The 24,693-nt window shown below is 35.6% G+C and overlaps 1 protein-coding gene across 2 annotated transcripts in view; it reads right to left on the bottom strand.

The window, feature by feature from the left end:
• The window catches only part of UNC5C (unc-5 netrin receptor C), a 362,776-nt gene that overhangs the window by 285,887 nt on the left and 52,196 nt on the right, over positions 1 to 24,693 (bottom strand). The window lies entirely within an intron of this gene.

Here is a 24,693-nt window from a genome sequence, read left to right as displayed (position 1 = left end):
CCGTTCATGCTCTGTCTCTCTCTGTCCCAAAAATAAATAAACGTTGAAAAAAAAAAAATTAAAATTAAAGGGAATAGGAGTGCCTGGTGGCTCAGTCAGTTAAGTGGCTGACTCTTCATGATCTCACGGTTCATGAGTTTGAGCCCTGCATCCAGGTCCGCACTAACAATGAGAAGCCTGTTTGGGATTCTCTCTCTCCCTCTCTCTCTACCCTTCCCCCGCTTGCATGTGTTCTCTCTCCCAAAATAAATAAACTTAAAAAAATAAATAACAAATAAAAATAAAAGGAATAAACCCATTTAATTCTATTTTCCTTTAGGTAACATTATTGAAAACAGAGCAAGAAGAATAAAATATTGGCAGTAAAACTTTAAATGTTTAGAAAATGTATTCCAACCTTTGGAGACATTGATTAATTAATTCTATAGATTTTCAGCACCTACTAGTACCTGCCAGAATCTATGTTTGGGTTGAGCTATGGATACAAGGGTAAATAAGATAAAAAAAAAATCTCAACGCTCAAAGGAAACTCATACTATTTATACATTTAAAAGCCATTAATAAATCTCATTATAGTGTTAATTTCAGTGACTAGAGATATTTTTCTGTCTTAATAAACAAATGGTTTTAAGATATGTTCCTTGGTGCTCCTCCCTAACTGCATTTTAATTGAGTGTGGACTGGATGTAGTGACTCACTTCTAATGAACAGAATAAGGTGGATGGGAAGGTGTAGATCTTTACAGAGTGGGTTGTGAAAGGCAGTGTGGTTCCCTGCTTGCCCTCGTGTTCCCTGTGAGATCACTTGCTCTGTGGAAACCAGTTGTCATGTTAGGATACTCAAGTCATGATAAGCGAGTACACAAAACAAAGGAAGGCAATTTCATAATAGGTTTTGAGATGGTTCAGATAGTTATCAAATTTTATGCTTAATAAACATTTATTACTACAGTAGGAAAATAAACAACATTCTGGTTTGCTAAATATTTTAAGAAGATGATAAAGAAAACTTATTTCCACCAAGTGCAAATTACGCTACGGTCTATTTGCTTAGCAAGGCAGAAATTACTAATTATTCTTTCTAAATTGCAAGGACATGCACTCTTAAAAAAAAGAAAAAACAAGTATGAAATATTTAATCTCTCAACAAGATAGATTAATAGTGCTGAAAAAGTTCTAGCTATCTATTGTGAGTGTCGGGAAGCACTATAGTATTTTTATTCTTATCAAAGAAGAGATACAAAGATGGAAACCATTATCCAAGTAAAATAAAGCCAAACTAGAAAATTTAAAAATATCCATCACACAACTTCTTAAATTTAAATACAGGAAAAAGGACTGAAACTTAAAACTGATTATTTTAATGAAGGCCAAGAGAAGGAGAGGGACGCACAGCAAGCCAGTAGTGAGGAGGCTGAAATTAAAGGCAGAAAAAAAGACTTTCCTTGGAAATGGTGATTTTGGTTTAAATTTGGATGAATAAAAATGATAGAAGTATATTATAACTATAAATAAATAAAGGCCTCAAGTGTCTGTTAAATCTAAAAATATCTAACTCTGCAGAAAATAGGAACCACAGAGCATATTTTGCATATTTTCTATTTATTTCTTTAAGAATAAGTGTACATCTCATTATTTACAAACCTATTCAAAATTTCCAAAGCCCTTGGAATTTGAAAGCTTGCACACATATCAAAATATCTGCTGAAGGAATATCAAACAAGACTTAATAAAAAGACCAAAATGGAAAATATTTCGTAGCTTCCACTTACTGGCTTTGCTGTAACGGTCTGTCATAGATGCGTTATTAAAGAAAAAAAATATTTTCCACGCTAACGTACTTTAATTAATCCGCAAAAGTGTAAATTAAATTCCTATGATGAAGGAGTGAAAATCCTTTCATTTCACATTTCCATCATGAGTTCTACTTTTCTAATTAACGTTTCCAAAATACTCTTATATGAAGTAAGTTCTAAAGTATTTACCTGCCTTTTTTTTTTTTTTTTTGCCAAGATCCCTCAGATATGCGGATAGTGAGGGATAAACGACTATTCATGTTTCCACTATATTACTTTTAAGCTACGGATGCAATGCCAAGTTGTGTTTTTTAGGTGATAGCTTTGTCTTTTTATTCTCCATATATTTAAATATCGTATGTGTCTGAGTGAGGACATGGAGACTAAAGAATGGAAATCCAAAATGAATGGCTCATTTTATCCTTTGGAGCATCATTTCACTGCAGCCTGTTCCTTGTGCTGAGCCCCATGATACACATATAAATTCACCTTTCAATCATTTGTGTGGGTTAATGACACTGAGTAATAGCACATTAGCAAAGTGCCATTCCAGACACCAGCCAGGCATGCCAAACAGATAATCTGACAATCGTTTCAGATTCATTTTCCACGAACAGAAACACTGTTCAGGCTTATTAACTAGCAAATCTGCATAAGGCAGTGCGTAGAGCACAGAGCCTCCATTAAAAGTAGCAATCTATCTCATTAATGTAATTTACAAGGGATATTTGGCCCATTCTATTGTTGTAAAATTAAAAAAAAATACGTTCCTGTTCAACAAAGCTGTCGTTTATCTGTAGCAAATTCTGATCATGTCCTTTACGCTTTACTGAAATAAAAAGATCATAAATTGTTTAATAAGAAAACCGTTACTCAAATATCATATATTTTGCTGCCATCAGAACAGAGCATTTGGAATTTAACTTCTAATATGTTCCTCGAAATATAAACTGATGATAGGCTCACCTGATGGTAATTAATTCCAAATCTTCTATTTTTTGTGTTTTGACTTTCTATTCACCTTAAAACTTCATTTGCCTTAAAACTTCCCCTTGGAACAAGCGATCAGAGACCTGCTGTACTGCAAATATCTGCAACCTGATTTTAATAAAGATACACTTGCCTAAGATTTCTGCCTTATCTCCATCTGTGGTAACCGGGGATTCTGTTTTACTTTTACATCTGTGAATGGGAAGTTCATCTGTGAATACTGAAGTCTTCATTATACAGCTGAGCACTATATTTCCTTTTGGACTCTTGAGAGCTTGCTTCTTCTTTATGCTTTATGAACAATGTGTTGTATCCTTCTCTCTTTTTACTGGGAAATTTCCCTGCATTTATCTTATATCCCTGCTCTTATCTTACATTTGCGATAAGCGATATATCTTATATCCCTGCTCTTATCTTATATTGCGATAAGAGCAAATTCCATTTAGAATTCATCTGTCTTTAACAAAGGTTTAATTTTCTTTCATGTTCTCCTGATACAGGTGTAACTTTACATCAAATTGAGGTGACCCATTGTTAAGTAGTCATTGTCAAAAAAGCTATCAAAAGATGAAGGCGTATTAAGATGGTCACATACAGGCAGATTTTCAAAGGCAGTGACCTATGCCGAAATTACTCAAGAAATATTAAATCTCTGCTCCTCTATGGCATATTCCACGTCTAATATCATTTGTATTGAAAACTTTCACGGGGGGAAGACAGTAGCCATGACAGACTTAATTATGAGAGAGTAAGGTCAGCATGGAGTCTCAGAATGGCAGAATTCTGGAAGGGAAATGTTTGTTAGGATAATAGTTCCCACCTGACAATCTGTTTCTTTTCAAGGTCCAACTCCTTTACATAGATCACAGGGTTTTTCAACCCTGGTAGGCTACAATCACACAACACATTTTTCCTCTGCCTTCAATTTTCTCTGTGTTGAAGACAGTGATATTTCATATAATCAAATTCCTTGCTTATATCACCTAAGTCGTCAATGATAAATTCTTCCTTCAATGTTTCTGGACTTGATGTTTTCCTTTCATTCAGAAACCATTAGTGTTATTATTTTTTCCCACTTTGTTTATATCGCACAAAAATGTGCTTGCATTCCGCAGAGTTGATTTGCCTTCTGTGACTGGCCCTCTGCCACAAAGTTGAGATGCAATCAAACAGGGCTTCACGCACACACACGCACTCACACGCACACACACGCTCACATGCGCGCACACACATGCACACACACACTTTGTTCATATAGTTAAAAAAAAAAAAGACATGGAACGACTGGAAAGAAACTGAAACCTTAAAGACCAGAAATGTACAAAAAGAAATACCTGGTATGTAAACAAAAGTATAAAATAAAATAAGGTATAATAAAAAATCCTGGGGAAATACATGGATTATAACATAGAGCTCAATAAATTTCACAAATTGACCCCATCTGCCTATCCAGCCCCAGATTAAGAAAGGGGAGCTTACGGGAATCACAGCAGCTCCCTTGTGCTGTTTTCTAAGCACCACATACCAGCCCCAAGGGTAGCTACTATTCTGACTTGTTCCACCACAGATTAGCTCTTCCTGGTTTGTAACATTTTATGTTTGCTTTACAATGCCTTGATATTTAATGCATGTTGGTACACCTATATCACCAAACACATTTCTGATGAAGGAGTTTCCACCTTTTTGTCTTTCCCACAGCCTGCTTTGCACTTTAACACACAGCTCCATCTGGGAGTCATCTTGGGTTTCTACCTCCTGCCCTGTATACTTGCAGCTTAGGGGAAATGTCTCTGCTTTCCTGAAGATGAAGGCGTAATCTAATTTTAAATTAAGAAGTGTCTTTATATTCTCCTCTGGAAACGGACATAAAGATGATGAGAAACTCTAGGGACCCCTTGAAGGATCCACAATCACAGGCAACATGTGAGAACATAGACTCTGAATCAGAGACGCACTTGGGGTCTTGCTTTAGTGATTCTCCCATCTGCACTCCACTCTCCCAATCTATAAAGAGGAAGTGATACTGACACCCAGTTTGAAGGGCTGCTCAGAGAACTAAGTGATGGCATATAGGAAATACATAAGGGGCGTTGATGAACCTCCTTTACTTGCTAGGTCCTTTCTTTTTACTTCCGTGACATTCAGAATACTAAACAAACAAACAAACAAAAAAAAAAACAAACAAGAAAACATACAGCATGTCTTGCTGCTAGGTAACCTGCATGGTCAGTATTAATTTTTTATGTGACTAAGTTATCTTTTTGTTTTAATTTTCTCTACATCCCATTTGTTTTGTGTGCCTTTTCGTTTTCAGTGATATCAAAATATTTCAAAAAATATGGCTTTTGCCATGAATAAAAGCTTTTTGCATGATCAAGGCAACTAAGTTTACTGTCCTTTAAACTCACAAAAGAATTTTAAAAATCAGTTCTCCCACACTAAAACAAACCCATCCGGAGACCTGAGAACTTATGGTTAGCCATCGTGTGTCAGCTTTTCCTGTCTTTTAGCAAAACAAGTTTTTACAAAATTTATCTTTCTTTCTTAACCCTGAAACAAAATTATTACCAGCTTCTTCGTTCTCTGTTTGGCAGCAAGCTCTCTAAGGATAACAAGAAAGTCCCCAGTACATTCCTCAGAGGAATAAAAAGTGCTTTTAAACATTCACATAATTATACCAGCTACATATCGTTTCCCTGCATTACTACGCACTACCAAGTACTGGCCAACTTTCCTAGTCAGGTAAGCATATACGTCTGAATGAAGAACATGTAAGGCACTGTAATAACTTTAATATTCAGTAACTTGAGTCAGTGTGTCCAACTATTTACTTCAAATATAGCATTCCATCTAACTCCATTTCTTGGCCTTGCCCTTTAAACACATCTTTTCTAGAATTAGAGACCTTCCCTCTGGGCTCATGGCAGATTGCTCCAGTAATGAGCCCTATTTTCAGCTGTTAGTCATGCTCTCTTTCTTCAGATCTCTGATGCATGGATTAGCTCCTCAGTAAATATTTCTGTTTGAAAGCTGCTGGTCTCCACTCTTTGTAAAGTCTTAAAAGGCCTGGCATCTACCAACCCCACAGGGTACTTTGCAGTTGTAAAAAGGAATGTCACAGGTTGGGGATGACAGACAGTGAGCTATTTTCTTTTCCCCTGAAGATGATGATAGAGGGCAACGGCACATCACACAAATTACATTAAATCTAACATAACCAAGTGAGATACAACTTTTTAGACCTGGGGTGTCCATTAATTTTGTCAGAGAATATTTCCTTCATCTCCATTACCTTTTCTAAATTAAAAAACAAATTCATATATTGATAGAGTTTCTAAAATGCTACAATTTCTTCATATGCTGTTAGGAATTGTATATCTCACGTTAACCAAAATAAAAAAAAATCATATGAAATCAAAATTGCACAAGCTGAAAGGAGCTAATATAAAGAGAAGGACCAAGTTTTAGGACAAGGACATTTCTCGTGGGAACTTGGGCAACTTTCTCACATCCTTGTTCATAAAATAAGAACAGGAAGACGTAAACTTCAATTTGTCATAAAGATTCAGCAATGGCTTATTTATCCTTTGCTTTAATTATACAAATATTATTTGTTACTAAATTCGGAGCTTAAAACTCTCATACATGTGTCATTCTTGACTTTAAATATTCTATCCCAATATCTTTCTATGTACACTCTTTCTTGCCATATGTCTCCATTTTTGGTTAAAAAACTAAGATCACTGTTCCTGTGTGGGCTTATATGACATGGAATTTTAGACCACTGGAAAGATCCTTTAGTGTGTTATTAAAGATGATGCCACAAGCAAGAGATATGTTTTGTATATTTACATATGGGAAAGACAGGCAGTTACCCTTAAAATGAATGACTGCAAAGCCCTATAATCAAGGCATAAGACAAAGAAATTAATGTTTTGCAGAGATACTCCTCAGGCTTGTTTTCCTAATGCAACTCCATAAGGTCGGAGAAAATTCCTTTAAACAAACTGTCTTCTGCTTCCTGAAGTTGTCACGCAAGACTAGAGTTTTAATTAACTTTCAACAAGCCCAATCTGAACTCAGAGGTGATACATTTAGAGGACCCCTGAGCTGTCTAACCATCGCAGCCTAGGGAGTGTTTAGGAAACAGTCAACCACTGACAGACTTTGCAAAACAGTGGTAGAGGTTAGGAAACTTAGAAGTTACCCCAGAGGAGCAGCTAAGAGACCCAGAAATTGGCATTTACTTGACAAAGGGCAGACACTACAATCTAAGGAGGTAGATGGGGCCTCTGGACAATATCGGGCAGCACAGGACACTTCCTATGCAAAAGGCAGCTCAAAGGTGATTTATGGAATCAGGGGTTTTCAATCCTGGCTGCCCATTAGAATCACCTGGGGGGCTTTCACCAAACACAGATGCCAGGCTCACCCCAGTGAATCCGGATTCAATCATTCTGGCTGGCAGACCTAGGATGAGTATGTTTGAAAGCTCTCCTAGCTGATGTCTTGTCAGGATTGAGATCTCATAGTGTAAACCACAGCAAAGGTTAGAAACTGTGTTATCATTTGTGCGAACAGTTTCTTCCCCCTCAGTTACCTAAATGTGTATTTAAAACAATATAGAGGTTCAGAACATAACTACAATACCCAGTGGAAGGTCTGAAATGCTAAACGAAGTATCTTTCAAAGACATAAAAGTCCTCATATTCATATAGGTTAACTTAGTTTATAAGGGACCCAAGAATGTAAATGAATTTTTCATCTAGAAGCTCCCCCTCCCCACTCCAAAAAAGTAATTTACTTTAATGGGTATGAAGGTTAATTTTATGTATCAACTGGATTGGGCCAAGGAGTGCCATTATTTGGTTAAATATTATGCTGGATTTGTTTTCAAGGGTGTTTCTGGTTGAGATTAACATTTGAATGTTAAACTGGTTAGCCTTCCCCAGTGTCAGAGGGCCTCATCCACTCTTGTGAAGGCCTGAATAGAACAAAAAGGCTGAATAAGGGAGAATTCACCCATTCTGCCCATCTTGGAGCTGGGACATCAGGCTATTCAGGCTTGGACTGGAACTTGTATCACTGACTTTCTCGCTTTTCAAACCTTCAGATTCAGACTGGAATATTACTATCAGCTCTTCTGGGTGTCCAGCTTACTGACTGCAGATCTGCGGACTTCTCAGCCTTTATAATCACATGAGCCAATTCTTTATAATAAATCTCTTTTTATATATATTGGTTCTGTTTCCCTGGAGAACTCTGATATACAGCGGGGCTTCAGTTGATTATTTTTGAAATACTTATTACTGTAGGAAACACTTGCCTAAAAACACTGGTTTCCACATGCTCAGAAATGAACGATAAATGTTATCATTTGCATGCACGTACGATGGAAGCTCGCTGGGAATTTTCTCAAAGACCACCCCCTGTCATTTTTCTGCCATTGCACACATACTGCTTGACGTGCCTCAGATGAAAAAAAGGGGCGAGGGGGATGTTAAGATGACCACAATGGAACTCACTGAACAGCAGCAGGGAGTTCTAGCAGTTCCCACAAACGAGCCCATCACTGCCGTATTTTCAAGACCTCCTGCTAATAGTAGATTCCTGGGTTTTGGTTCTGGTATATTAGACTGTCCACTGGCAAAGAACTCAAGTTCCATTCAGGCATAATAAATCATCAGTCTCACACGAGCAAATAATTCACCCAGACTCTGTTCTGTCTTCCCTTCTTTGACAGTTCATCTCCTGTCAAGTGAACTAGAAAGGATATTAATATTCTTCTTTTTGCAACTATTAACGTCAGATCACCACTTTTCCCATTATGTTATTAACTTTTTCTCTTTATTTTATAAATACCCACTCTTTAACTCTACCAATATAAACGTGCCTATTGTAGGTGTATTTTTCTTTGCTTGTCGTGTTGGTAAGGCAACTGCCCACTAGAAATCTTAAACGTAATTATAATTTTAAGTTGCTAGAATCTGACTTTAGTATAAAAAATAAGCTTTTCTCAATTCAAATATCAGATATGGTCCTATTCTAAGAATGAATAAAATGAAAGGAAGAAAGAGACCCATGTATGGTACTATATTCTATTTTTTAGTTCAATGTGACTCAGAAGTCACCCTGACCATCACCCCAAACCAGGCCTCTGCTGACCTGCAGGTTCCTTCTCCTTGACATGATCTCTGAATAAAGCAACTATAAACCAGGGTTGGCTGAAATCTCTCATTTTGACTATTTCCAACCTGGACCTCATTAAACATGGGGCAAGTCCTTGTCTGACTAATTTTAGCGAAACCTCAGAAACAAGGTAAAAAAGAAAGGAAAATAAAAAGAGAACATGGTTCTTGAAGAATAATACATGACAAACACATTAACTATAGAGAGGAATGAGAATCTTAATACAGTTCTTAGGAGTGAAGTTCATTCCTTCATTCATGTTCTAACATGTCAGGCACCATTTCAGGCATTGGGGTTAAAATGATAGAGTAAACAGTACTTGCCATTTTGTAGTTTACATTTTAGTATGAAGAGACAATAAATTGACAAAATCAACAGTATATTTACCAGTATATTAAAGAATGGTAGGGGCGTCTGGGTGGCTCATTCAGTTAAGTATCTGACTTTGGCTTGGGTCGTGATCTCGCGGTTCGTGAGTTCGAGCCCCGCATTCGGCTCTGTGCTAACAGCTAGGAGCCCGGAGACAGCTTTGGATTCTGTGAGTCCCTCTCTCTGTCCCTCCCCTGCTCACACCCTCTCTCTCTCTCTCTCTCTCTCTCTCAAAAACAAATAAAACATTAAAAATTTTTTTTTTAAATAATGGTTAAGTGCTATGGAGAATAATAAAACAGGGTGATGAAGAGGGGTCTCTCTGGTAAAGAGGCATACAGGAGGGCATATACACAGGCAGGTATATGTTTGGGTTTGTGATTCATAGTAAGGACATTGGTTTTTCCTCTGAATGAAATAGGGAACCATTCATTGATTTCCAGAAGAGAAGGAACATGATCAGAGACATCACAACGATCATTTCTGCTGCTCTGTTGAGACTGACTTGTAGCAAGGAGGGGTGTGAATCTTCTAAACTTGTGTGAAAGATACCATGAGTGCTCAGCAGTTTCTGCTTCCCCTTCTTCTGCCTGGACTTACAAAGGGGTACATTTCCCAGCCCCTCTGCAGTCAGGTGGGGCCACAGGACTGGTGTTGGAGGAAGAAACGTGAGCAGTACTGACACATGTGTCACTGCCATGCTCAGGCTTCAGGATTCTCCAGTCTCTCTCTTCCTCTACTTTTCAGCTAGCAACATTGTGAATGGCACAGCAGCTGGCAGCCTGGATCTGAGTGACTACAAGAAGCTCCCCCCAGACCCTTTAATCTCGCCAGCATAAAGTAGACATGTGTGAACAAGATATGTCAAGTTTTTTGGTATTAAGCCCCTGAGGTTTGAAGAACTGAGAGCTACCACTCAAAAGCCTACTCTGTTCTGATGAAATCAGCTACTTACGAGGCTATTATAGTAACTCAGTCCAGGGATGACAGTAGCTTGGACTAAGGTGAAAGGACAGGAGGTGAGATTTTGGATAAAATTTGACAGTAAAAACCAAACCATTTGACAAATTCCTGGTATCTTTATAACAAATTACTTTTAAACCTCAAAACACTTTCCAAATTTTTGTCCTTGGTTATAAATTGTTTAACGAATGACAAATATAACCACTTAAGCATACATAATCTCTTTGGGCTGATATGACATGTAACATAATGACTTTAAAATGGTCTCAAAACGAATGCAATGTGAAGATATGACATTTATATTCTGCCTTGCTGTCTTTAGTATGATCCTATATTTTGAGAAAATATGTAAATTTCTGTAACGGAACATGGTATTCTATTAATTACATGTTTTGCCAACAATTTCCAATAAAAAGACGTATGATTTAAAAAAAAAAAGCTCATGCACTATCAACTGCATTGGAAATTCCTAGGAATTATGCTAAGATGGAATATGACAATGTCTATTACAGTGACACTAAATGAGGTAGGCTTAAAATTGTATCTCAAGTTAAAGATAGGCATGGGGCACCTGGGTGGCTTAGCAGGTTGAGTGTCTGACTCTTGGTTTTGCCTCAGGTCATAATCTCACAGTTCTTGAGTAAGCCCTGCATTGGGCTCTATGCTGACAATGAGGAGCCTGCTTGGGAGTCTCTCTTTCCATCTCTCTCTCTGACCCTCCCCCACTTGTGCTCTTTCTCTCTCAAAGTAAATAAATATTTAAAAAAATAATTATATGCATAAAATTAAATATATAAACTATTTATTAACACACATGTAGTAAGAAAACAAAGATGTATGAGAACCTGTCTAGGCACTTGTGTCATGATAAATTAAAATGATTATTGATTTTTCTAAGATCAATGCCTATTGCCCCAAGTAATCCATTCTGTAGTGTTTTTAAAAATACCATGTATAAGGACCCTCATATGGCCCCAAGATAAATTAACAGAGTCATATTATATAATATAGACTCCCTCCTCACAAATTAGTAAAATACTTCATATTTGCTTTGTGCATTTCACAACGCAGTACTTGAAAACTGAATGATTATCATATTGATGACTGTAATGTGGTCCTAAATGAATACTGGTCAGATATATAATAAATCTTGATTTTTAGTTATTCTTACAGGGGAAAGGAAAAGAAGATATTATTTTGATCAAAACTGGTCATTTTCTCCTACAATTTTTTGTGACATTAAATCTCAGCTATGATTTTGAAAGGGTCCAGGTTATCAGGTAGGGTTCTGTAAACTATATTTCTGCTGCATCCAGATGGTCACTTTTATGAGTAATACTAGTAACAGAATAATCACAGGTTCAATGATTCATTTAATCATACCATCCTCCAATATCTTTTCCATTAAGAATATTGTGATAGTTCAGAGAATGTTATTTAGCATCATTTTATAAATTTATTTTAAAAATGAATTAAAGCATCTTTCTGATAAACATCAGGTTATTTAAGGGGCAACTTTTGCTGAAAATTTTTACTGATTTAATCAAATTTGATTTAAAAAAAAAAAAATCAGGCTTACCTTTCCAGTTTCTGACTTGTTCAAGTTCAATATGTCAAATATGCATAAAAAATAAAATGTGTAATTTCAGAATTTATAGCCATTACAGAAGTTTTTATAACTTTAACTTTAATGTACAAAATGTTCCTGAAAATACTGCATACTCACCACTGACAATATCCCCTTTGTCTAAGTTTTAGACTATATGTAAATATCATTTTCTAGGCTATCATTTCCTAACCTATAAAATACAAACATTCATCATCCACAGTCCGTTTCTTTCCCCTCTAACATTCTTTGACTCCAAATCATTGTCACGTCAACACTCTTTGACATGCCTTCTTCACATTCCTACTGCCACTGCCTCCACTCAGGCTCTCATCATCCTACACCTGAATAACACAGTGGCTCCCAAGTATACGGTGTTCTTAGCTCCAGTCTAGATTCATCCCCACCAGCTTCCACGTTGCTATCAGAGTTATCATTCTCAAATGCAAATCTGATGATATGAGTTACTCCTTGGCTTAAAAAGAGTTTAAATATTGCTTCTTCCAGGTCTTGGAAGAATCCAGATGGTCCTGGATCCCACCATCTGATTTGGATGCTCCTCCACCACGACCTTGGCCCCAAAGCATTTCTTTTTTATAGAATTTATTGCAGTATACTATGATGATTGATTTATTGCCCTATTTCACATTAGGCTCCTTAAAAGTAAGTAAAACATTTGATTTGGGATCCTTTGTGTTTAGTACATTGCTTTATTCTTAATGGTGAACAGTATGTGCTTGCTGAATAAACAAAGGAGTGAATGAATAGGCATCTCTAATATGTGAATGCAAGGTTTTATTAAAGGACTGAGGTAACATATTCTCTAAGACTCTATAAATATTTATTCCCATTTGAAAATATGCCCATAAATCTCTAGCACATATTTTGCCACGAGAGATACAAAAGGGAAATGGTATATAAACACTAAACTTTGTAGTACACTTTTTAATATTCACACATAAAATCACTCAAAGTAAAACGTTGCCATTTGCCTAATTCATTCTATTTAGACAAAGAAACCAGACTGGTTAGATTTATGATACGGTTAAACGTGCTATGTATTGATTTACACTATTACAAATACTTACGTTCCACCAAAGTTTTTGGTTTTAAGAAAGAAACTACAAATGTTAAGTGATATATTAGAGAACTCCTGCCTACCACATCTTAGTTATTTTAAATGGAATCTAAATTTGGGGTCGAAATTAAGAGAATATATATAAGTTCCACACAGCATAATTTAGAACAGGAAGTTTCCCTGGTAACCACATATAAGTTGGCAAGCAGCAAAAGAAACTATAGCCTTAGGTTCCTTGTTAAAAAAAAAAAAAAAAAAAAAAAAAGGAAGTATACTTTATGACCCTGAATTTGTTATTGGTTAACTCCTTCCTCCTGGGCTGTGGTATAATTTTAGGTTTGTCTTTTTCATTTAAGTCAACTGCTTACAAGTAGGTTGAAGACAATTTCAGTAAATCCCATCCCATTTTCTTCAAAACTTTTCGGATGTTTTATATTAGGACTAACCGTGGTGATAACCTTTCTTTTTTCTTTGGTTAATACACTGGTCCAATCAATAAAGCAATCTTTAGCCTCCTTCAGTCAAACTACAATGAGCCCAATTGACTTTTCTACTCTCTATTCTAGAAATGCTCTGGAAATAACCATTAAGTCAATGGCAGGAATACTGATGCTAAATTTACTTCTTAAATGTATTTCTGTAAACATAAATAGAGAAGTCTGAAAACAATGTTGTGTTGAATGCAATATACTACCACTATTATTCATAACATTATTTATAATAACAATTAAACAGGAAAAACATTCTAAAGAAAATTTTGCATTAGTTTACTTGATATAAATATAAGAAAAGAAACAGACAGATGGATTACACTTTATATGCTCCCTAACGGCACTAATCTAGGTCTTCCTACCATGTTTTAGCAGATTTTTAAAGAAATTTTTCTTAAGATCAAACAGTGCACTACATTCATAGCGTCTGAAAGTTAGTTCTTTGTTAAGAGGCACTCCTAACATGCTTTTAAGTACTTTAATGTCAGTTCTTTGGTATCTGTGATTCATAGCAACCAATACTCTAATTATTATATATGATTTAGGGAGAAAAATGCATGTACAGGCAAATTCTACCATTTACAACAGGAACTCATAACACAAATTAATGGTAGCACATGCCCCTTAGTGGTTAATATAACATTTACAAAAGCTTTTTGTTAACTGTAGCAATACTCTGAAACTTCGGGGCCATCTGGAAATAATTCTATTCACAGTCTCAGGAGAAGGCAAGAGTTGTTAGCACAGAATATTTCAAATATTTAGATAACTTTAGATAACGATAACGTTAGAGAAAGGAGTAGCTCGTTGTCACATGGGCATGCCTGCTCTCCAGCTTTCCAAGGTATCCTCTGAAAGGGAAGGATCAGTTAGAGCAATGAGAATTTGACCAAACCATGCTGGTTGGCAGATGCTTATTTCTTCTCTGCAATGTTAAAAACTGACTTATGCACAAAGGGGATAAAGGTATAACCATGTAATAGAAAGGAAAGAAGTCGGGGAAAAAAGGAAGGGCGGGAGGGAGAGGAGAAATAATAAGACACAGACTTTTCAAGACCTAAGAAGTTATAATAGAGTGATATAATACAGATGCCTGTTAAGAAAGCAGAGTCACTGAATTTCCGGTGACAGGACATTTCAAGTAGAAGAATCCAAAGCTCTAAGGTGGACAGTGCACTGGCATTCTGAAGGGACAGAATGAATGCAAGCAGAGCTCCATAGGAGATGGTGGTGTACACGGTCAGAAAATGAGAAGTGCAGGGGCGTCTGGGTGGCTCAGTTGGTTGGGCAACTGACTTCGGCCCAGGTTGTGATCTCCCGCTTTGTGGGTTCACGCCCCACATCTGGCTCTGTGCTGACAGCTTGGAGCCTGCTTCAGATTCTGTGTCTCCCTCTCTCTCTGCCCCTTCCCTGCTCACACTCTGTCTCCCAAAAATAAATAAATATTAAAAAAAAAAAAAAAGAAAGGAAAATGAGAAGTGGGGACAGGATGCACAGGGTGAAGAAAGGAGGAGGAAAATATGATTTCACATCAGTCAAAGAAATATTTTGAGAAGATAAGGGTTCCTTGCTCCAATTCATATAGAGCAAGTTACTGATGATCCTTACAGAAGTAACTAAAAGGAAAAAGGCATTAAAAACATGACAATGCTAAATATTTTGAACTTTTCAAGACATTCCTGACAATAAACTTCCTAAAGTTCATACCAAAATAAGCATTCAACCACATTTTATTGCTTATCTGAATTGCTGATCCCACTGTGAACTTTTAATTAATTTATAAAAGGAGCCCCTACATTAATTTATTCTAATCATTATAAAATAATTAACATTTTGACTATGACTCAGATTCTTCATGTCTATATCTATGAAATAAAACATAACTAACACTTATATTGGATTCATCATCTGTGTTTTAGTGAGTGACCTTACTGCTTCAATAAAACCTTACTGAAATGTCAGCATAACCACAAATATAAACGGAAAAGAAAATTACCATTCAGTGGTTATCTCTCCATAATCGTAAAACTGAAAGAAAAAATTTCGTTTCTGAAAATATTTAACCTTTTGTCATATTAAGAGAATATCTAAGAAATAATTCATTAAGTCTCTGAAGTTTTTAATTTGTTCTAAAGGGTAAATAACAAAACACTTTACAAGGTAAAATTTTCTGCAAATACAAAGTGCTTTAAATCGAACACCTACTGACTTAGTGTATACTCAGGCATGTCTCATTTCACTGTAGTAGATCAAGCCTGTAATTTTTATATGTTTTCTGTTTTTCTTGCTAGACGAAAGGGTCTTCATGGCAGGGACTAGGTTTACTTTAATTCTCCAATGCTTAGCTCGTGAAATAAAGTTGAAACCTAAGTAGAAACCCTGATAAATGAACAAATGAAATGGCAGGTAGTAGCACAAAAGTGAGATAAAAGGAATACACAAATTCCCTCCTTTATAAGTTTCTAATATTGGCAAATAAAACATTTTCAAGGACTGGTCCAAAAGTGTATGTATAGTATGTATGTATATGTGTATGTACATATGTATGTGGGGGGGGGTGTAGGTGGGGGGGTGTGTGTAGGTGAGTGTATTAGTCATGTGTATGAAACATGGAAGGAAATGTAAACATGTTCATTATTTAACTGGAGACTGACAGAATAATCACAGGCACAAATGGCAATCTCTTCAGCCAGTACTGCATCGCCATTTTAAAGACAGAAAAGGGACAGGGTTCTGTAGAAGTGATTATATGCACTGACTAATAAAGCATGCAAAATTAGGATAAGAAACTGAGTTAGGCAAAGCGGCCAATTATTTGTTATTTTAATGAACATTTTAAAGATCTACATATAGAAAGCTGCCTACCTGTAAATGGACAAGTCAGCAAAATAGTCGTTCTATTTCTGGGACAATTCATTCTGTTTACTGTAAAGCTATGATAGAGAAGACCACTGGCCAGGTACAAAGAATGTATACACAAACGCTGATTCATTCACTCATTGTGAACCCCTTTACCAAACTGTAGGGTTAGAAATGATAATCATTACTACATAAGATAGATCCCAAGATCAAATGAGGTTTTTTTTTTATTTGAAAGCTCCATAAATCATAAATATTGAAACTTGTTAATGTTGTGTTCCAAATAAGATGATTTTATTTCTGCATTTTGTTTTCTTCCGTTTTTTTACTAAAACAATCCTGAGACATTTACTGCTTTGTTCTACTCTCAAACAGAAATTGCCATTTCAATCTCAAACAGAAATTGCCATTTGAATATCAATATGTGTCCAAACACTAAAATGGGATTGTCACTGGCACCGATTAGCAAACATCAAGATTAGCCAGAAAATTTTGGCTTATCTCAAAATGTACCGTTAAGATGAAGAAAATATACCAAAACCCTTAAAATTAGTATATTAGTGTTCTAGTTACTATTTATTGTGCAAAATTTCATAGGATTCTGTGGTATTGTCTGTGTGTGTGGGGGGGAGTGTGTAATTGTGAGGAAGAGAAAGGATATGGATGACAGAAATAAATAATGTAACATGGGATAGATTTCCCATTTCAACAGACTGTTGAAATAAGAATGCATAGGGTTTTTTGGATGAATTATACTTTTATTTTATGCTTAGCCACACTATTTTAATAAAGTACTCTTTTCTTGCACTATCTGAATAGCCAAGATGATGATAGTTCAAGACTCTATGTTGGTTTCTATCATGTTTCTCCCATTTATTGCAATTAAAAAAAATCAAACTAACACTTTACACCACTTTGTTGTATAATTTAAAAAGCTGTTTCTACTTCCTGTTAGGTTTAATGTGTAATCAATTTAGCAGAAACCATCCATGGTTACTGAGCTATCCTCTTCCAGCATTACAAACCTGAACTATCTGCCCTTTATTTTTATGATAATCTCTCTCAGGATATATATCAGATAGCTTAAAGGCTTTGTCTTTATGTCTCCTTGCACATTAAACACTTTTAACCCTGTTAAGATTAAACAATGTATTTTATTCCATGTAGAAAAAAATCTAAAATTTGATCATTTATCTCTGTTTCACACACACACAAAATTTCAACTTCACCTTTAATGGAGATTAGGCTACTAGTGGAGTGGCTTGTGGTGAAGGCTACTATTGTTCTAACATAAATTCATTACCTGATGAGATAAACAGAGTAAATTCTTACAAATGCAATGTTCAGCTTAATTGGATGGACTTTTCAACTAATTGAGGTGAGATTTTTAGGTTTAACTCCTCATCTATGTATTAAAGCAGTTGTCTAAGGTCCCCTATTGGATAACATTTGGCTAGTGAGGCACACTTATTGGTAGTGTGCATTTCTTTTAAATTACATTGCTTTTAAATTAATAAATAACCCCGATTTTTAATCAGTTCAGACAACTCATGTCAATTAGAGAATAGCTCAAAAATCATTATTAAACTTTTATTTTATGTTTGGATATATGTCATAGAGAAATTATATAGTGCATTTGACATACTGGGGGACAGCTCTAAATTAACCAACATGATTACAAAGTAATACAAGCTTAATCCCAAATCAGAATAAAGATAATAATTGCAATATAAATTCAAGTAAATGTGAAACGATCATAGGCTGGAGTTGTTAGGGGTGAGATGTGTCCAGAACTAAAAGCTCAGACTATAACAGAGTTAAAAAGAAGGTGGAAGGAGTTCCACACCAAGAGTAAGGATATATCTTCAAAGGAGGAAATCACAAGACCTCTTTGGAAAACTGTGAATACACCAATCCAATTGTAATGCAATATTCATGGCTGGAAACATGGTAGAAAATATGTTAGAAACAGACTGAATTTCAAACTAAGGTGTTACCATGTACACTATTTTTAAAGAGGGTTTTCTCAAATCTTTATCCAGCAATGCATTTTTTTAGTCAGTAAGTGGAAACAATAGATAGTGAACTTTATTAAACCTTAACAATTTTTTTTAATCTGGGGGAAAATCAATAGTAGTACAAGGTGAAAAATAAATACATTGCCTGTTTTTCAATAAATCTTTCTTTTAAATTTTTAAATTGTGCTTAGCTATTCATTTGTAACTATGTGCTATTGGACAAAAGTTGTCTAGGTTTTTTAGGCATCCAGTAACTGGGTCAAGAATTTTTAAAATGTTGACGTAAGTTTGCTCCACATTCCTGCTTATTTCAGAGAGCTTTGTAAATTATCGATTTGTTAACCCAAAGTTAAGATGGCTGGCTAATCAACACTATTCCAATCCAAAGGCCAATCCTAGTATTAATAAACAATCTCAAGGGAAATAATAGATAGTAAATCTCCATTACTATTCCCAGTTAATATTTTATTTCAATTACAATGTCATTTCTTTAGGTTTTAAAAATTGAATCTACCAAAAATGTCAAATATGTAGCACATTTTATAATTAAAAAAAATTTTTTTAACATTTATTTATTTTTGAGACGGGGAGAGACAGAGCATGAGCAGGGGAGGGTCAGAGAGAGAGGGAGACACAGAATCGGAAACAGGCTCCAGGCTCTGAGCTGTCAGCCCAGAGCCCGATGCGGGGCTCGAACTCACGGACCGCGAGATCATGACCTGAGCTGAAGTCGGATGCCCAGCCGACGGAGCCACCCAGGCACCCCAGCACATTTTATAATTGAATAAAAACTATGATATGAAAATTCAATACAGAGATATAAAACTGTAGGAGTCAGTTATTTCAACTACTCTACAGTTCTTAAAAATGTTCCCCAGGGGCGCCTGGGTGGCGCAGTCGGTTAAGCGTCCGACTTCAGCCAGGTCACGATCTCGCGGTCCGTGAGTTCGAGCCCCGCGTCAGGCTCTGGGCTGATGGCTCAGAGCCTGGAGCCTGTTTCCGATTCTGTGTCTCCCTCTCTCTCTGCCCCTCCCCCGTTCATGCTCTGCCTCTCTCTGTCCCAAAAATAAATAAACGGTGAAAAAAAAAAAAAATGTTCCCCAGATTAAAAAGGGCAAGAAAGAAAAATTAGTTATGTGATCAGTGAGTAACAACAACAAAAAAAAGATTGGCTGACTATATCGTTAAATCATTGGCTTAAGGAGTGGTGCTATTTGGTGAATGTACAAGCACAAATCAAATGATTTGAAACCATTTACATTTTAAAAACAGCAAAACATTTATAATTTAATGACAATGTCAAGGGGAGTCTGTATGTTCAGATATTCAACCAGTATAAGAAGAATGGCATCTCGTGACTGATTCAAAGATTTCAGAAACTGTAAAAGCATTACTTACCGGTGAGGTTTTTCAGCTGTTAAAAATTAAACCAAAGAAATCCCATAATTTGCTTAGGGCTTTAGAGATTTTTTTTTTCAGATCTCATTGCCACCCTCCCTTAAGTATAGCTAACAGAATTCAATGCTTTTATCAAAGTGTATGGAATGCCCCTCAAAGGGTACATCTGTTTAGAACACCTTCCTACATTTAATGAAATTCTCAAAACTGGAGATGTAAAATTTAGATACATAAAAGCAAATTCGGTGGAGGAAGGAGGGTGTCTTCTGTTTCTAAGAGGTAATGTTAAGTTAAAACTTATTAAACTAAATTTTAGCTAAAATTAAAACTTACTTATTTTAAAATCCAATTTAAAATGAAGATGTTCATATAATGTATTTATACGCTCAAAATGTAGAACTGATGCAATTTTTTAAAGTCAGAACCTATTATGAATGTCTTCATTAATTTTAGCACCTGGAAGTAATTTCATTATTATCTTTCTTTAAATTTGATTGGAAAAATTAATTGGGGAAAATTTGACTTCATTATAAATTTGAATATTTAATATTTATATAGAGATATTTGGAACTTGGATTTATACAGGATGTTTGCCCAAATGTAATGAAAGTGACTCAGTAATATATACTTGTGCATATCACTTATGTAGGCATTTCTAATTACTTTTAATGGAAGTCATCTAGTCATTAAGCTGGAAAGAGTTTTTCTATTTTCCCCCAATGTGTCATATCCATTTTCATTTTCCTTGTTTCAGAAAAGCTACTGCTCTCCATTCTTTTTCTACATAAAACCTTATTCTCTCAGCCTAACTGAAAAGAAGACAATAACACATTTCCCACTCCCCTCTCTAAGGGATGTTCTTAACAGTAGGATATTCTTTTTATCATCTGTAACCTTTGCCAGATTTAAGACAGACAGTGTAAAGATCAGGTTCTGTTGTCTATAAAGGCTGCCCTGAAATTGACAAAACTGTTGTCTTTAATGCCAGAAGGGAAGAGTTTGTCAATTTCAAGATGAAATTAAGCACTGATCTTTTTCTGGCATTGATAAAACCTTTGAGGAAAAGGGTGGATATTATATGGAGTTGAGTTGAGATCCACATATTTATAATAAAGAGATACTAATTGATATGTACTTATAAAGGTCCTGCCAGCTTTACATATATTACTTCTCTGGGCCTTCACAACAATCTCAGTAAATCAGGATACAGGTTATAATCTGTATTTTATGGACAGGGAGCTGAGATTCCAGCACATTAACCGGCTACCCAAGTTTTAAACAGCTATTAATGGCACACTTAGGATTTAAAATCCAGAATTTTGACTCTAAAACTCCTATTCTTTCACTGGCCAAATCAGTCTCTTCATTTATAAATTATGAATTTAATGGAAATCTTTGTTGACCACAGTAACAAAAACAACATAAAAGGCCAAAAAGGAGGAGGAGCTTTAATGTAAAGATTAACCAAACTTCAAACACATGAAAAGGGTCCAGATTCCTGGCAATGCTCTATTCATATGAAGAAATCAGAAATTATTCAGGAACATAATAGTAATAGTAACACTTTTCATTTGTATAGGACTTTGCACTTTTCAAGGCATTTTACATACATTATCCTGTTTATATTGCACACAAGAGCAATTCAATAAATGCTAAAGAATTTTTTCTTTCTTTTTTTTTTTTTTTTTTTTTTTGAGAGTGTGGGCACAAGTTGGGGGAGGGGCAGAGGGAGAGGGAGAGAAAGAATCTTAAGCAGACTCCACGCCCAGCACTGAGCCTGATATGGGCCTCAAACTCATGAACTGTGAAATTATGCCCTGATAGAAATCAGGAGTCAAACACCTAACCCACTGAGCCCCAGGCACCCTCGTTAAATAGTTTTTTTAATTGGAATGATTACAACTAGAGAACTGAAAATCCAAGTACTAGAAGATGATACTATTCTGGAGAAAAACAGTATTGGCCATTCAACACAATTTATTTGCATAAATATTTACTTATCAGCAGAGTGACATTCATGTGGCATTAGTGCTACATCTAGAGTTTAGTTCCTTCCTGATTTTTCAAAGGAGATATTTAGGGAACCTCAGAAATTAGGATTTAAGGGCACTTTCAAACTACTGAATAATCCAGATTGGCTAAGAAGAGATATTTTAGTATCTGGTAAGAAATCAAAAGTATTGACTGTATTTCAAACTGTACCATACCTGAATATTGTGATGTTAAGTACCTGAAAAATACTGAATGAGAAATAGTTATAGGTTGTTTTAATTTTATTAGGGAATTATTAACTGTCAGTCCATTTGTAAGCCTTAACCTAAAATATTTTAAAGTGTGCTACTAAAAAAAGAATTATCTTTAGATCTAGTTTTAAAATAGAGATATTTTTCATATCCAGGAAAACCCTAATCTGATCAAGTGACATAAATATTGGGCACTAAAGGACAACAGGCATTGAGAACAAGTACAAGGAATAATATTTAAAATTATATGTTAAGATATAAATGCATATTGACATATTCATGTAGGCATTTATTAGAAATTACATTCATTAATTCTATGCTCATTCCACAAACTGTGTATTTAATGGGCTTTAAGAAAGACCTGTATTTATTCAACAATCATTCGCTGGGATTTATTTAGTGAACACTATGGGACAATCACTGTGCTTAATCCAGGAGACCATACTCATGTGGAAATCACTAATGGTTTCCAAGGGCTGTAAGCAAATTGTAAGACTTAATGTAATAAGTATAAACTCATACAAAAGGCATACATGTGACACAAATAATAATATTCTCCACACTCATTTATCATGCAACCATTGGATTCATTTATTATTTAAAAATAATACTTATGAGTAATATAATTATAATGGTATTGAGGAAAGTTTAGAGAGAATAGCAAAGGGAAAAAACATAATATAAAAACTATTTTCATCTTCCATGTTTTTCCCTAGTCTTTTAAAATATATGTATTTTACTGTGTCCTACATTTTTATTTACTCCCTCATAAGCATTTTTGTATAGTCCCACATAATTTTATGATAAGCTTTTAAGTTGTTACATAATATTCTATTTTGTGAGCAGATATTATATCATAATCATGGCGTGCATAATGCAAAGACCACAATCTTGCAAATCTCGCGAATCTGGGCTAAGATTTAGATAATTGTTCCAGTACCACTTCACTAGTCTGTTTTCTTATCTGTGACATACGAATGATAACATGTACCTTTCAGGCTTTCCAACCATCAGAGAGACTATTAATGTAGAAAGCACCTATAGCAGATGCTACAACTCAGTAGAGAAGAAATGGCAGCTGTTGTTTATTATTTCCTGAATGTTGTAGAATTATATGACAATGCTTTGAATAATTATTTCTTTTAGATTGTTTCCTCAGTTCCACTCACAACTTTGCCTATCACTTATAATGATCCCTGAATTTCTTATTTTCTAACCTCAAATCACGAATCTTTATAGTAGTTATTTTGGCAAAGGGAAAAATGTTTCAAGGAGCCTTAAGCAAAGAAGAGAAAGACTAGCGTATTTTTAAGTTCAGCTATGACAAGTATTACATAAAAAGAGAAGCATTCTACTCTAAAAATATCAAATGAGATACTATTTGTCAAAGTGCTGTAAAAGTTTCAATGTATACACAAATGTGAGCTAATACTATCATTTACTTATAGTATTTTTTATTCACTGATTGGTTGTAGCTCAAACTTTGAGCCAATCTCTTCCATGTGTAGGAAAAAAAAAAAAAAAAAGGTAGAAAATCCCTTCTGTGATATCATTTTATTCCACCCAAAATGTTTTCAAATCGGGAAATATATTTTTTGAAGGTCATGTATTATTGTAACTGAGTTCAGATTTTACCTTTTAATACTTTATTTTGGAGTTGATTTATATGAAATGTAACGTAGAACTTCATGAAGTCTCTAAGGTGGGGAAAAACATAATTACTTAACTGCTGATACTTTGCTATGTTTTGCTACAGAGTATCTATTGTCCCATTCAAATAAAAATGCATTTCTTCATGATTAGAGATGAAAAAAGTGCAAGTTTACAACATTCTATATGCGTAGAGTGTTTTGATAATGAAACCTCTTTCCCCTCATGGAAATCAAGAAAAGGAAAGTTTATCAAGAACCAGGTGAAATACACTCAGGCGAGAAAAATATTCTCAGGCATTCAGCTTTCAAATATACTTCTTGGGGCACCTGAGTGGCTTAATGGGTCAGGCATCCAACTCTTGATTTCGGCTCAGGTCATGATCTCATGGTTCATGTGTCGGCCCTGTGTCAGGCTCCGCACTAACAGCACAGTGGTATTGGCCCAGAGCCTACTAGGGATTCCCTGTCTCCCTCTGCCCCTCCCCTGCTCGCGCACGCTCTCTCTCAAAATAAATACATAAACTTTAAAAAATAAAATAAAATACACTTCTTTTTCTAGATCCCATTTATGTTATTTCCAACATGAAAAAAAAAAATTCCAGTGATTTTCAGAGTTCAAAGTGGGAGGAATATTATGGATACAATAGGTGGAGGTTGAAAAGTAGGCTTCATACCCTTGGGCAACTGGGACCCGGCCGCTGTCCCCATCGGGAATGTTTTGAAGGCCAACAAACCGCTCAACCACTGTCTTCTCTTTATAAATAATTCCCACAGACTCTGGACGAAGGGTGGATGTGACTTTCAGCTTCATTATGGTTTCTTGAGAGTGTTCTCAGGTCCTGCTTCTGCACCAGTGGCCTATGTCTCTGTGGGAAATCCTAGTGATCTCTGGGAGTGCTTACAAGAACAGGCAGCATGGGGGTTTTCTTCCCTGGAAACCTTACTCCTGCGTACTTTTCATGCAATCAATCAGGAAGGAAAGGTCAACAGACAGCTTTCAAATAACTGATTCACTTAACTTCTGCCAGTGATTTGGGACAGA

Source organism: Leopardus geoffroyi, chromosome B1 (genome assembly GCF_018350155.1).
Source record: "Leopardus geoffroyi isolate Oge1 chromosome B1, O.geoffroyi_Oge1_pat1.0, whole genome shotgun sequence".
Taxonomy (NCBI): domain Eukaryota; kingdom Metazoa; phylum Chordata; class Mammalia; order Carnivora; family Felidae; genus Leopardus; species Leopardus geoffroyi.
This window is presented reverse-complemented; position numbering and strand designations above follow the sequence as displayed.